The sequence below is a fragment of the Miscanthus floridulus genome, chromosome 5 (assembly GCF_019320115.1).
Source record: "Miscanthus floridulus cultivar M001 chromosome 5, ASM1932011v1, whole genome shotgun sequence".
Lineage (NCBI taxonomy): Eukaryota > Viridiplantae > Streptophyta > Magnoliopsida > Poales > Poaceae > Miscanthus > Miscanthus floridulus.
This window is the reverse complement of record NC_089584.1, coordinates 33,660,353-33,673,684: the sequence shown is the minus strand read 5'-3', so window position 1 is coordinate 33,673,684 and position 13,332 is coordinate 33,660,353.

Sequence of the window (13,332 nt, the reverse complement as noted above, 5' to 3'; positions counted from 1 at the left end):
GTTTGTATCATGCATTCAAAATTTCTAAAACAAATGTAATCGGGTGAAATTATCTCGAATACAGCGTCGTAGCCCACTAGTTCGGCCGCGCCATAGCCTAGGTTCTACTGCACCTGAGTCCATGGTGCATTAGTGATGCACCATAGACCACGATGCGGCAGTGACATGGATAGACAACATCCAGCTTCAATTGAGTTGTTGTCGGTGCTGTACAAAACTACAAGTGCTGCCGCGACCGTGCGCAAGTTGAAACGAACATGAAGCAAATAAATGGACGACAAGTTGCCACATAACATTTTCATTGGTTTATGAGTCTGCAAGTTTTCAACGATAATATTCGTTTGACATAAGTTTGATGTAATGAACTAAGTCCCAGGAATGTAAGGATCCCTCGAATACCTCTTGGAAACCTCGTCGTTCGGTGGAAGAAGGGGGTCGTCGTACTCCACCTCAAGAAGGGGGTATAGCTGGTGCGGCGTGGGAGGGGCCATCCTGTTTCAAATTGATAAACAAACAGTTAAAGTATTCAAATTAACAATATCCAGATTAATATTATGTAGCATTGCAAAATTTGAACTACTTGTTATGCAATACGAACACAATATGAAATCACTTGCTGCCCTCGTCTTCTATACCGGTTAGCCTTGTGACCAGATTTTTTGCAAACGAAGCAAAGATTCCTGCCATGGGTCTCGTTGAAGTCTCCCCACCATACATGTCTTCGTCATACCCTCTCATAGCGTCCATGTCCCCCTTGAGTCACTTCTTCTTCCTCCTACCCTCCCTACCTTCATTAGATCTAGATACGGCACGTAGTCATAACCATTATAAGGTGGCCACTGTGTCAGGTCAAGGTATGGCTCGAAGCTCATCTCCCAAATACTAACAGTGTTTGAACGGAGATACAAGAGTGACATATATGGCAGATCCTCATAGTTGTACCCGCGAACCCTACAGGCCGTGATCATATGAGAGCAAGGGGCATGCATGATCTGAGGAACGTTGCAACTGCACTCTACCTTTTCAAGATCAACTCGATAGTTTCATCCACCATAACATTCGCCACCCAGGCTTGTGCCACCCTTGCCCCGTACACTAAAGATATGGCGACGGGGTCCATATGGCTCGGTGGTGTGTTGCTTTGCCAATTCCTTGGTCTCCTTCAAATGTTTAGCTATGGCCTTTCCTAAACGCCCCTGCTCAGCTATATTCCTCTGCATAAGTTCCCACCTCTTCACAAAATATTCGTTGTACTTATGAAAGGAGAACTCAACAATTCCAGACACAGGCAACGAGCGAACTCTGGTGAATACACGATTGAAGGACTCTGAGGTGTTAGTGGTCATGATGCCATACCTAAAACCCCCCTCGTCATATGCTAACGCCCACTGAGCCTTCTGTTCCATCTGCGCCTCTAACCAGGCCTTTCCTACTGCATTTACCATCTTGTCTAGTTCTCTCTTTGTCTCCTTGAACTGGTGCTCTGTACGTACACAACATTGAGCCTTTACCTTGTCACATACCTCCTGCTTCCGCTGACGCCGCCAGAAATTAGCGGCAAAGTGTCTCATGCACCATCTATGTACTAGAGGCGGGAACCCATCTATATGCTCAGCTACAGCATTAAGAAGCCCTACGTGATGGTCCGAGATCAAACATATAGTGCGAGTTGGGCCAAGCACTTGCACACGTAGAAGCCGCATGAACCATGGCCACGATTCATTATTCTCTCCCTCTGCCAAAGCAAAAGCCATGTGTACTATCTGGTCCTCAGGATCAACAGCAGCAGCCATCACCAAGGTACCCATGTACTTTCCTATCAGGAAAGTGCCATCAACAAGTACGACTGGCCAACAAAACTGGAATGTATGTTCCATTTACGTGAACGACCTGAACACATGATAGAGGACATGCCTCAATTGGTCTTGAAAAAACATCCCTCCGGTGTCCACAAACCATTTCAAGCCAGGGTTGTAGTAATGCATTGCACATAAGATGCGGGGCACCCTATTGTACGCTTCCTCCCAAGTACCCCATCGAATCGCCAGAGCAATTTGCTTAGCACGCTAAGCCTTTCCGTGCGTCACATCATACTTAACGAATCCAGATATGGACTGTTGTAAAGAAGACACCGAGATGTCGTTATTGTCATCAACGAGCCCCAATATATGACGGGCAAGGTAACATGCAGTGAGCTGCTGATGATTTTCCTTCCCCCTATTGTCTAGGTAAGTGTGGGGTTCGACAACTTTAGTTATCCTCCACTTGCCATCACTCTGTCTCTTTCGTGCATTTAACCTCCACATACAACTATTTTTGTATATCACGTGGTACCTCAACTCCTGGTCTAAATGAGTGACAATGTACAGTCTATGGTGGTACATAGCATAGTACTGAAGGAAGAGTTTCATCTCTGACATTGTGTTGAATATCATCCCATTCCTAAGGGTTTCTTTCTCATGGTTGTACAATGAATTCCTACACATCTGAAGACCGGTGTCACAAACTACCATATCCATCATGCTGACATCTCTATAGTTCGGAACGCCCCTGAAAGGTATGTTCTTGGACCTTAGTTGCTCAAGCTCAGTCGCTGTGTAAGGTGGAGATGGAACATACTGCTGCACTTCGCTAATTCTGGCCCACGAGTCATAGGGGGTATCATTTGTAGCCAAATCTGTGACTAGTCTACCCTGAGCCTAGACACCATACAAAACCTTAGTTGGTACTGGTAATGGCATAGTATGAACCGGTACTGGCATGGCATCAACTGGTGTTGGCATAGCATCTGTACCTCCTTGGTCATCATTAGAATCGTCTGAATCACTGCTAAGTACTTCACCGATCCTATCCTCCTCCTCCTGCTCCTCCTCTTCTTGTTTGAAATCATTCACATCGAAGTCATTGCTTATACAACCTACTACAGTTGAATGAAACTGCTCCTGCGTCAACTGACCGTCCAAATCCATGTTATCCTGAGTTGCTTCCCCTTCGACCCCTAATTCTTGGTCATTGCCTCCAAAACCATCAATGGACGGGCCGTCCTGAATACCCTGCATCCTATACCCATTCTCCACCACCACCTCAGCCATGGACACATTGGAACCTTGGAGAACCTAGTGTAGCGGGACCAGTGAGCAGGGTTGCGCAAGGACATGAGGACATAGTGTGCCCTAGTCTTCCTAGTATCAAACCTCCCCTTCAGTGTGAAATCACCGCCAAACTTTGCATTCAAACGGATACAAAGGTCATTGAAGCTAGAAGGTTCATCAAACCATTCTAATTGTTCTACCATATCCTCAAACATACCATCTTCTCTCCTAACACTTCCTCCATACAAAACTCTAACATAACAATCCATCTGTAAAAGTATTTCAAGAAACTTCATCAAGTCATCGAAATCGTCGTACATAATGTCCATAGTAATATTAATACATATTCTAAGTATAACTATACTAACTAATCTAATATTAACATCTATACAAGGCTAACTATAACAACTAATTAGACTAAATCCAATGTATAACTAGACTCAACAACTGTACCAACTAAACTACCTAACTTTACTACCTATACTAACTTATTATATTACCTATACTAACTAAACTAGCTAACTTTACTAACTATACTAACTATACTTTAAAAATTTTACTAACTTTATTAACTATACTAACTATATTAGGGGAGTATCTCGCTGCAGCGTGCTAGACCAGGCCGGGAGGCACGGGCGTAGGCCTCGGCGGGCAGCCGCCATGCGTGGCCGGAGGGGGTGGCGCGCCGGCGTGCGGGCGCGGCGGGCTGGCTAGCGTGGGCGGACGTGGCCACGGCGGCCGGCATGCTCGGCAACGGCCTGGCGCAGCCGGACACGGGCGTGGCGGCCATGCGGCCTTGCTGCGCTGCTCGGGCAACGGCGGCTGCTCGGCCACTGGCGAACGCGGGACGCGATGGGGGTTTTATTCAGCTCTGTCGCGCCACGGATCAGGGCGCGGCAGTGCCGCGCCAAGATTGGTGGCGCGACAGACCCTGCCCCGTCAACGGTCAGCAATTCCGGTCGCCGCCACGTCAGCCCTCTGCCGCAGCATCATGCATGGCTCGGCACAAGCATTTGGCCGCGCCAGGGCAATAGGCGCAGCCAAAAGTGTTAGTTTAAAAAAAACCCGACCGTGCTAAATTTAAAATTAATTTCCAAAAAAATGTTGAAATTTTAAAAAAAATCTATAATGGCTGCCGAACATAGCTTTTAATTTGAATGCTAGGGACGAACTAAAGGCAATCAACAGTTGTGTGGTTGGCTGGCGTGCGTGTGCGTGCGCGTGCCTCTTAGGCCTAGTTTAGTTCCCAAAAATTTTCACCCCAAACTATCATATCGAATCTTGCGGTACATGCATAGAGTATTAAATATAGACGAAAAAACTAATTGCACAGTTTGGTTGAAAATTGCGAGACGAATGTTTTAAGATTAATTAGTCCATGATCAGCCATAAGTGCTACAGTAACCAACATGCGCTAATGATGGATTAATTAGGCTTAATAAATTCGTCTCGCAGTTTCCAGGCGAGCTATGTAATTAGTTTTTTTATTAGTATCCGAAAACCCCTTTCGACATCCCTGAAACATCCGATGTGACATCTAAAAATTTTCATTTCGCGAACTAAACACAGCCTAATCTACATATCCATGTCCTTTTCCTCGAAACTAAGCCTGATATGATCATGTTCATTCATAAATATAAGGGTGTGTTTAGTTGGAGAGGTGAAAATTTTTGGGTGTCACATTGGATCTGTCGGAAGGATATCGGGAGAGGTTTTTGGATACTAATAAAAAAACAAATTACAGAACCCATCAGGAAACTGCGAGACGAATCTAATGATACTAATTAATCGGTCATTAGCACATGTGGGTTATTGTAGCACTTAAGGCTTTTCATGGACTAATTAGGCTTAAAAGATTCGTCTCGCGATTTTGCCGAGAACTGTGCAATTAATTTTTTTTCGTCTATATTTAGTACTGCATGCATGTGTCCAAACATACTCTTTTACTGTATGAGGTAAAAAATTTTGAAAACTAAACAGGGACTAAATATATTGACGTATCGATCTCTCCTCGCTGTCTTCTCGTATCATATCAAACACAGCAAAACCATCATGTGCAAGCTGAGTGCAGCAAGCCTTCCTGCTGACTCCAGCACTGATTGGGTCGATTCCACCGAACTGAGCTGACACGCACAGTAGGAGTATAGTATTTGTTGACAACAAAAAATGTCCATTTTGTGAAGTTGTCAAAATATGAAATAGACTTCACTATTGCGTTCCTCTCGTCGAGATGGTCAAAAAACATATATGGAACGTCTAATTTAAAGTCCGGATGAAGGAGTTATGCTCTCGGAAAGATGCCTCGTTGTCGGGAGTTCTGACCTATGTCGGGACTTCCGTCGGTCAGAAGTTCCGACGTGTGTCGGGACTTCCGAGAAGCCTGAAGAAATCTGCTCGGGTGTCTGGCGTTATCCCTACGTCGGGAGTTCTGACAAAAGTCAGAAGTTCCGACTCAAGTCGGGACTTCCGACATACCTAACAGAAAATCCTGTTCAGATCTGGCCTTTTGGATTCCGATCCGAACTGTTCCAAACTCGTGGGAAACTTGGAAAATAAGGCTTGGAGAGGTTTTCTACTGGGATAAGACCACCCCCTCTATATATATGAGAGGATCATGGCCAATTAAGTTACCCATCTATCCAATTGACAAACAAATCAATCTACTACCTCTACTCCAACCCTTTTGCCCTCTTCTCCAACCCCCATGCTATTCATCCCTTGATCCGATGACCAAGGATGGTGCCCTAGGCTTGCCGGCCGACCTAGGGCAACCCGACGACGTCCTTGCCCTGACAGGGTCCCTCCCGGGCGAGAGCTTCGACGGTTTCTTTGCTAGTTTGCCTGAAAACTAGTCGGTTCTTTGTCACGTAAGCACGTTGGTTATCCTTTAGTGGTTTGCTTGTAAACCTCTCCATTCTTCACCACGAAAGAGTGATATCCTCTCTGCGTTCTTTGGTCCATAGCGGCCCGGGCGTCCAAGGCCCTATTGGTGTTTGATTCGGATCACTTTTGACGTCAACACACTTTTTGGCGACTCCGCTGGGGACGATTGGTTCGGCTATCTCTTATAGCCGATCTCTCTGACCTAGACTTACTCCTCATTAATATATCTTCTTGAGCTCGCCATTACCGTTGCATCTGGCTTAAAAGGCCGATCACATCTGGTTTTGACCTCTTGTGATCTTGTTTGCGATTTTGCAACAAGTTGCGCTGCTTATCAAAAAATTCAGTAAGGCGGTCAAGTTATAAATCATGAAGTACCAAGGTGTTGCATCACAATATTACTACAATCACCCTGAGGTACAACTTGCAAATGCATCTTATGATCCTAATAGTTATTTTGCAAGTTCTATGCGCTCTCATGTTGGTGTTGCTAGCTGTTATGATACTAGATATGTTACATCGGCTAATACTTTTGTTAATGTTCCTCATCATACACATCAAAATTATGAATATTATGGTCAAGAGCCGATGCATGTTGTAAATTCTTTGAGTTTTGATGCTACTAGCAACATACAACACGTAAATTGTTATTCATCGGCTATAAGTTCACAATATGTGGTTCCACTACAAGACATGTCGATGAATGAGAGAATTGGCTATAATAATGCTAATTATTTAGTCAATTGCTCTGAAAATTTAGCACCATATGCCAATGCTCCTATTCATAATTCAGCTCCATATGTTACTCTCAACTCGAGCCAAATTAATGAAAATTCAGCAAGGTGTTTAAGTGCTAATACTTATGATTCGGCTTCACGTGTTACTAATAACCATAGCCGAATCAACGAAAATTTAGCACCTTATGCAAAGATCAATGCTCATAGTTCGGCTTTATATTTCGCTCATGACCATAGCCGAATTAGTGAAATTTCAACAAGGCATTCGAGTGCTAAAACTTGTGATTCGGCTCCACATATTGCTAATAATTGTAGTCGAATCAATGAAAATTCAGCAATGTGTGCACTTGCAAACAATCATGATTCGGCTTCATTTGTTGCTCTCAAATTAAGCCGAATCGATGAAGATTTAGCCCATGCTAGGAATCCATATGGTTACTCTAAATGGAAGGTGCCCACTTATCATAGACCGTACCCATTATGCTATGATTACTTGAAAACTCCCGATGATTGGTGCGTACCTAATTTTTATGAATTTAGTGGTGAAGATGATAAAATCACTATGGAACATATTAGTATATATCTCTCACAGCTGGGTTTTGCCGATAAAGAAGACTATATGAGAGTGCGAAATTTTCCTTTATCTCTCACTGGTACTGCCTTTACATGGTTTACATCTTTGCCACAATGTACTATTGGTTCATGGTCTCAATTAGAGGAGCAATTCTATGAATATTTTGGAAAGACTAAAGAGAAAAGGCCGATCACAGTTGAGTCATCGGCTAAAACAGGATTGCTAGTGAGCATGAAAGAAATAATTGATTCGGATGTAAGCAAATGTTTAGCTATAAATGCCGAACAATACAATATCCTTTCCGAATCAATCACATCTCAAAAAATAAGTCTTGCTATAGAAAAGCATGGAAAACGCTAGAAACCAACTAGACTTGATTTTTTAGGAACTAAAGGGGTTGTACACTTATCTAGTAATTACCGGATCATTGATGGGGATCAAGCCCCAACAAGCAACAAAGGAGGCCTCCCTACCTACTTAGAATCGGCTGAGCCGACTTCAAAGTCAGTTGAGCCGATTGCCGCCTATCGTGAGTTAGCTAGGCCGACTACCTCTGTTGCCTTACCTGAGTTGGCTAGGCCGACTTCCCAGTCGACCAAGCCGACTGCCCCTGCTAGTGCCCAAGTCGGCCTAGCCGGCTTCCAGTCAGCTAAGCCGACTTTCTCAGTCTCGGCAGCTGTCGATGCATCTTCGGATGATTCAGCACCTATTGTTGATCATTCTCTGGATATGAAGAGCAACATTATGCAAATCAGGGACGTGCACTTTTCCAACATGATCAACAAGGTAGGAAACACAAATATTTTGCTCAAATTTCAATCTGGTCATACTATTTCAATTTCTACATCTATTAGAGATATCCTTGCTAATTATTATAATAGACCAATTGAGAATAGCAATTTATTTGTTGATAATAAAATAAATTCAAATTCTATCGGCCAAGACATTGTTCCATATGGCAAGACCGATTGTGGTAATTCGTCAAAGTTAAAGCTTCCTGTAAGCAATTGCAAAGGTGTGGTCGAATGGATTGATAATAAATACGATCCTTTCGTTTGCCTAGCTTTAAAGCCAACTCCACAAAAGAATTGGCTCAAGAAATCAAAGTACACCTTTGACTTTACTTTTTGTGATCATATCTTTGATATCCTACTTACGAATAATTTTATTAGAATCATTGATCACAATGCTTTGCCATCTATTCAAAACTTAGAAGAGCTTGCATATTGCAAATGGCATAATTCATCTGATCATAATACTTCTGATTGCAATGTGTTTCATCGAGTCATCCAATCGGCCATTGATAAAGGACGATTGAGATTTTCTGAAGCTTAACACATAGACCAATTGGATTCAATTGGTCTTGATGACAAACAGGTTTCGAATCGGCTTTTATTAGCTGATTCACTCAAAGCTCAAAACTTGAACGCCCAAGAGAGAGATGTGGAGCCCTTAAGTGAAGCCATGGTTGTTGTTGATGAATTGCAAATAGAAGATATTCTAGAGGACAACAAAGTTATCACAGTTCCAAAAGACACTAGGGGGCAGCTGAAATCTCTCCAACCAAAGCAAAAGCTGATTGATCTCGTTGAGCAAGGGGAATCGGCTAAGAATCCTCCTTTGGAGCATGCCTGTCAAGATGGGGAGAAGGAGGATGCTCATAAAGCTAATGGAGGTAAAGGTCATGACAAACAAAGAAGTAGAAGGCCAAAGCTTAGCTTCAAGGAACTTCTAGCTAAATATGAGAAGATAGCAAAAACAAATGTCACCAATCGACCAAAGAAAATCCAATTATCAAAATTGCCTCCAAAGCAGAAGTCTCAAGAGTGGAATTGGCAAGGAGATAGATCTCACGCAGCAACAACATATTCTTCTTTTGAGCAGCCAATTACCATGTCATATGGACCACAACCCATATATTTTCATCCTTATTCATCTTGGGGCTGGTTTGATCAAGAGGCACATGTTTTACCATATTTTAGGCCACAATATATAGAGTATGCAGCCCCTAGACATTTAGAGATATCATCATCTTGTAAAGACCAGTTTGATCAAAATCGGTCTAGAGCTCAACCAAAGAAGAAAGTGGTAAAGCAAGTTTACCGCGTGAAGTATGATGGCCGTAAGAAGAAAAGTTTAGATCTGAATTTAATAATCGAAAAGCCGATTACATTGCTAAAAAATCTGGCTATTGATGGCAAAGAAGTGAGGAAGTCATCTATTAATATTCTAGGTGCCACATCTGAACAAAAGAAGGTGGGAGTGCCCAAAATCAAGAAAGATTTACCGCTGTCCAAAACAGAAATAAAACCGATATACTCAATCGGTTTACCAAAGTGGCAAGAGAAGAAGTTACAGAAGCTTAGTGCAGAGAAGCAAAAAGGAAAAGTCTTGGCATGGGTTCCTAAGGAAAGTATTCAAGCTCGGAAGGATGATGTTCAAGCAAGTGGTGCAACAAAAGCAAAGGAGAGAAAGAGATTCAAGAAACAATTGCCAAGTTGGAGGTTTGCACCAAATCATCAAAATTATTGGTCATGGCATCATCCATATTCTTTGCCTATGCCTATGTGGAATTCATCTCCTGGTATGCATGGTTATCCCTTAGCTTCTTATTTTGATCCTTGGTGTGGATCTTTATGTTATGGTGGGTTGCCAAATTATTTTACTTACAAATGATCAAGAGCCAAAATATTTTGTTTCGGCTATGCATATTTTTGTGGATGAATTCATATGGCCGATATTTTGATATCCCTTAGTATAAAATATAGTCGATGAATGCTTGCAACCATCGTGCTATTAGAAAGCCCCCATGGAATTTACTTTGATGGCCTTAAGGCCCGGGGGCATGATATATGCATTTTGATTTACTTCATGGATGTGACAATGTGATTAGTCAGCTTGCAAATAAGGCCAAGGTGTTGGCATAATCATTATTTCTCATAATGGTGCTATTGGAGACATCAAGCCGATTAAAATTATATCTGCACCAACATTTGAGCCGAATGTGAAGTTTTCTTATTCGGCTTGGCCACATTGCAATCCATGGGGTATAACATGTTAAAGCCTATGGTGATTCCTTGCTGGTGGTACAGGAAGTTGCTAGTGAATTTCAATGTGTAGAAGGGTCACTAAGAACTTGTCTTGATGCTTGCCTTGATATTATTGAATATTTTGCCGAATTCCGAATTCGGCATATTCTGAGGCATGAAAATCAAAAGGCCAACATGTTAGCTCAACAAGCATCTGGCTATGTTGTCAGTGGACATAATTTCCATATTCAAGAATAGTTGATGTATGAAGATTTCAATTTTTCCTATGTAGGTACAGACCAGTCGGCTAAGCCGACTGACCAAGTTGGCTCAGCCGACTATTCTTCTGCTGTAGCCAAGTAGGCTAAGCCGACTACCTAGTTGGCCAAGTTGACACCTCCAAATCGGCTAAGCCTACTAGCCCTGTTGGCTCAGCCGACTCCCCTGTGACCAGCCCGGTCAATTTGCCCGAGAAGCTATCAAATCGGCCCGATATAACTTCAAGTGATGTTGGGGCCGATTTAGAAGATTGGAGGACTCCCTTGTTGAGATATCTATGTGATCCAAGTGCCAAAATTGATAAAACTGTTCGGCAGAGCGTTTTCAAATATGTATTGCATAATGATGAGCTCTATCGAAGAACCGCCGAAGATTTACTGCTTAAGTGTTTGGGATCGGATTAGGCAAGACTGGCTATGGGAGAAGTCCATGAAGGCTTATGTGGTACGCATCAATCGGCTCCGAAGATGAAGTGGTTATTGCATAGAGCCGGTTTCCATTGGCCTACTATGATGGCTGATTGTTTTCGCTGCTACAAAGGTTGCAAAGAGTGCTAGAAGTTTAGAAATATTCAGCTTGTGCCTGCTGCCGTGCTTCATCCTATCATCAAACCATGGCCTTTTCGTGGTTGGGGATTAGACTTCATTGGCCAAATATATCCCTCATCTTCGAAGGGACACCGATTTGTGTTAGTTGCTACAGATTACTTTACTAAGTGGACCGAGGGAGTTCCTTTGAAGAATATGACACACAAGGAAGTAATTAAGTTCATTACTGAGCATATTATTCATAGATTCGGCATCCCTCAAACATTAACTACAGATCAAGGGACAACGTTTGTGTCTAAAGAGGTGAGGGAATTTGCCGAATTATATAAGACCAAGTTACTCAATTCATCTCCATACTATGCTCAAGCCAATGGCCAAGCTGAGTCTAGTAATAAGACTTTGATCAAGCTCATCAAAAAGAAAATTAAGGAGAATCCAAGGAGATGGCATGAAGTTTTATCTGAGGCTCTATGGGCACATTACATTTTAAGGCATGGTGCTACAAAGATTACTCCTTTTGAGTTAGTATATGGCCAAGAGGCCGTGTTGCCTGTCGAAGTGAATTTGGATGCATACAGGCTTACTAAACAAAATGATTTATCAACTGTTGTGTATCATGGTTTGATGATGGATAATATCGATGAGGTGACTAATGTGAGATTAAAACCTCTCAAAGAAATAGAGAAAGATAAAGCTCGAGTTGCCAAAGGATACAACAAGAAAGTCAGGAGCAAATCCTTCCAAGTGGGAGAATTGGTGTGGAAAACCATACTACCAATTGGATCGAAGAGCAATCAGTTTGGCAAGTGGTCACCGAATTTGGAAGGTCCTTACAAAGTGGTCAAAGTTATATTCGGAAATTCATATGTGCTAGAGACATTGCAAGGTGAACGTCTCACGAGAGCAATCAATGGGAGGTACTTGAAAAGGTACTTTCTAAGTGTTTGGCAAGAAGCCTAAGTGCTCACCAAACAATGGCCGATATATGTATCGCCCTTAGAAAAATGGCCGATGTATACATCGCCCTTAGTCACTAAGCAGCCGATGAGATGGGTATCGTCGCTGTTTGGTTTTGAATAAGTATTTTCAGGTTCATGCATCATTCACCTGAAAACAGGGGGGCATATGTTGACAACCAAAAATGTCCATTTTGTGAAGTTGTCAAAATGTGAAATGGACTTCCTATTGCGTTCCTCACGTCGAGATGGTCAAAAAACATATATGAAACGTCTAATTTGAAGTCCGGATGAAAGAGTTATGCTCTCGAAAAGATGCCTCGTTGTCGGGAGTTCCGACCCATGTCGGGACTTCCGACTGTCGGAAGTTCCGACGTGTGTCGGGACTTCCGGGAAGCCTGAAGAAATCTGCTCGGGTGTCTGGCGTTATCCCTACATCGGGAGTTCCGACTCAAGTCGGGACTTCCGACCCAAGTCGGGACTTCCGACTGAACTTCCGACATACCTGATAGAAAATCCTGTTCGGATCTGGCCTTTTGGATTCCGATCCGAACTGTTCCAAACTCGTGGGAAACTTGAAAAATAAGGCTTGGAGAGGTTTCCTACTGGGATAAGACCACCCCTCTATATATATGATAGGATCATGGTCGATTGAGTTACCCATCTATCCAATCGACAAACAAATCAATCTACTACCTCTACTCCAACCCTTTTGCCCTCTTCTCCAACCCCCATGTTGTTCATCCCTTGATCCGACGACCAAGGATGGCGCCCTAGGCTTGTCGGCCGACCTAGGGCAACCCGACGACGTCCTTGCCCTGACGGGGTCCCTCCCGGGCGAGAGCTTTGACGGTTTCTTTGCTAGTTTGCTTGAAAACTAGTCAGTTCTTCGTCACGTAAGCACGTTGGTTATCCTTTGGTGGTTTGCTTGTAAACATCTCCGTTCTTCACCACGAAAGAGTGATATCCTCGCTGCGTTCTTCGGTCCATAGTGGCCCGGGCGTCCCAGGCCCTATTGGTGTTTGATTCGGATCACTTTCGACGTCAACAATATTATGTGTGCACATCTTGATCGTGCATATATTTGCAGTAAAAAAACAGAGAGACGACGACACCGATCGATGGTCCGTTCTCTAGCTAGTCACCCTGTTCGTTTACGCGGATGCTTATGTTGAAATATTACAGGAGAAAAACACTGTTCTATAGCTGAAAAGTAATTTTGAAAAGTCGAAGC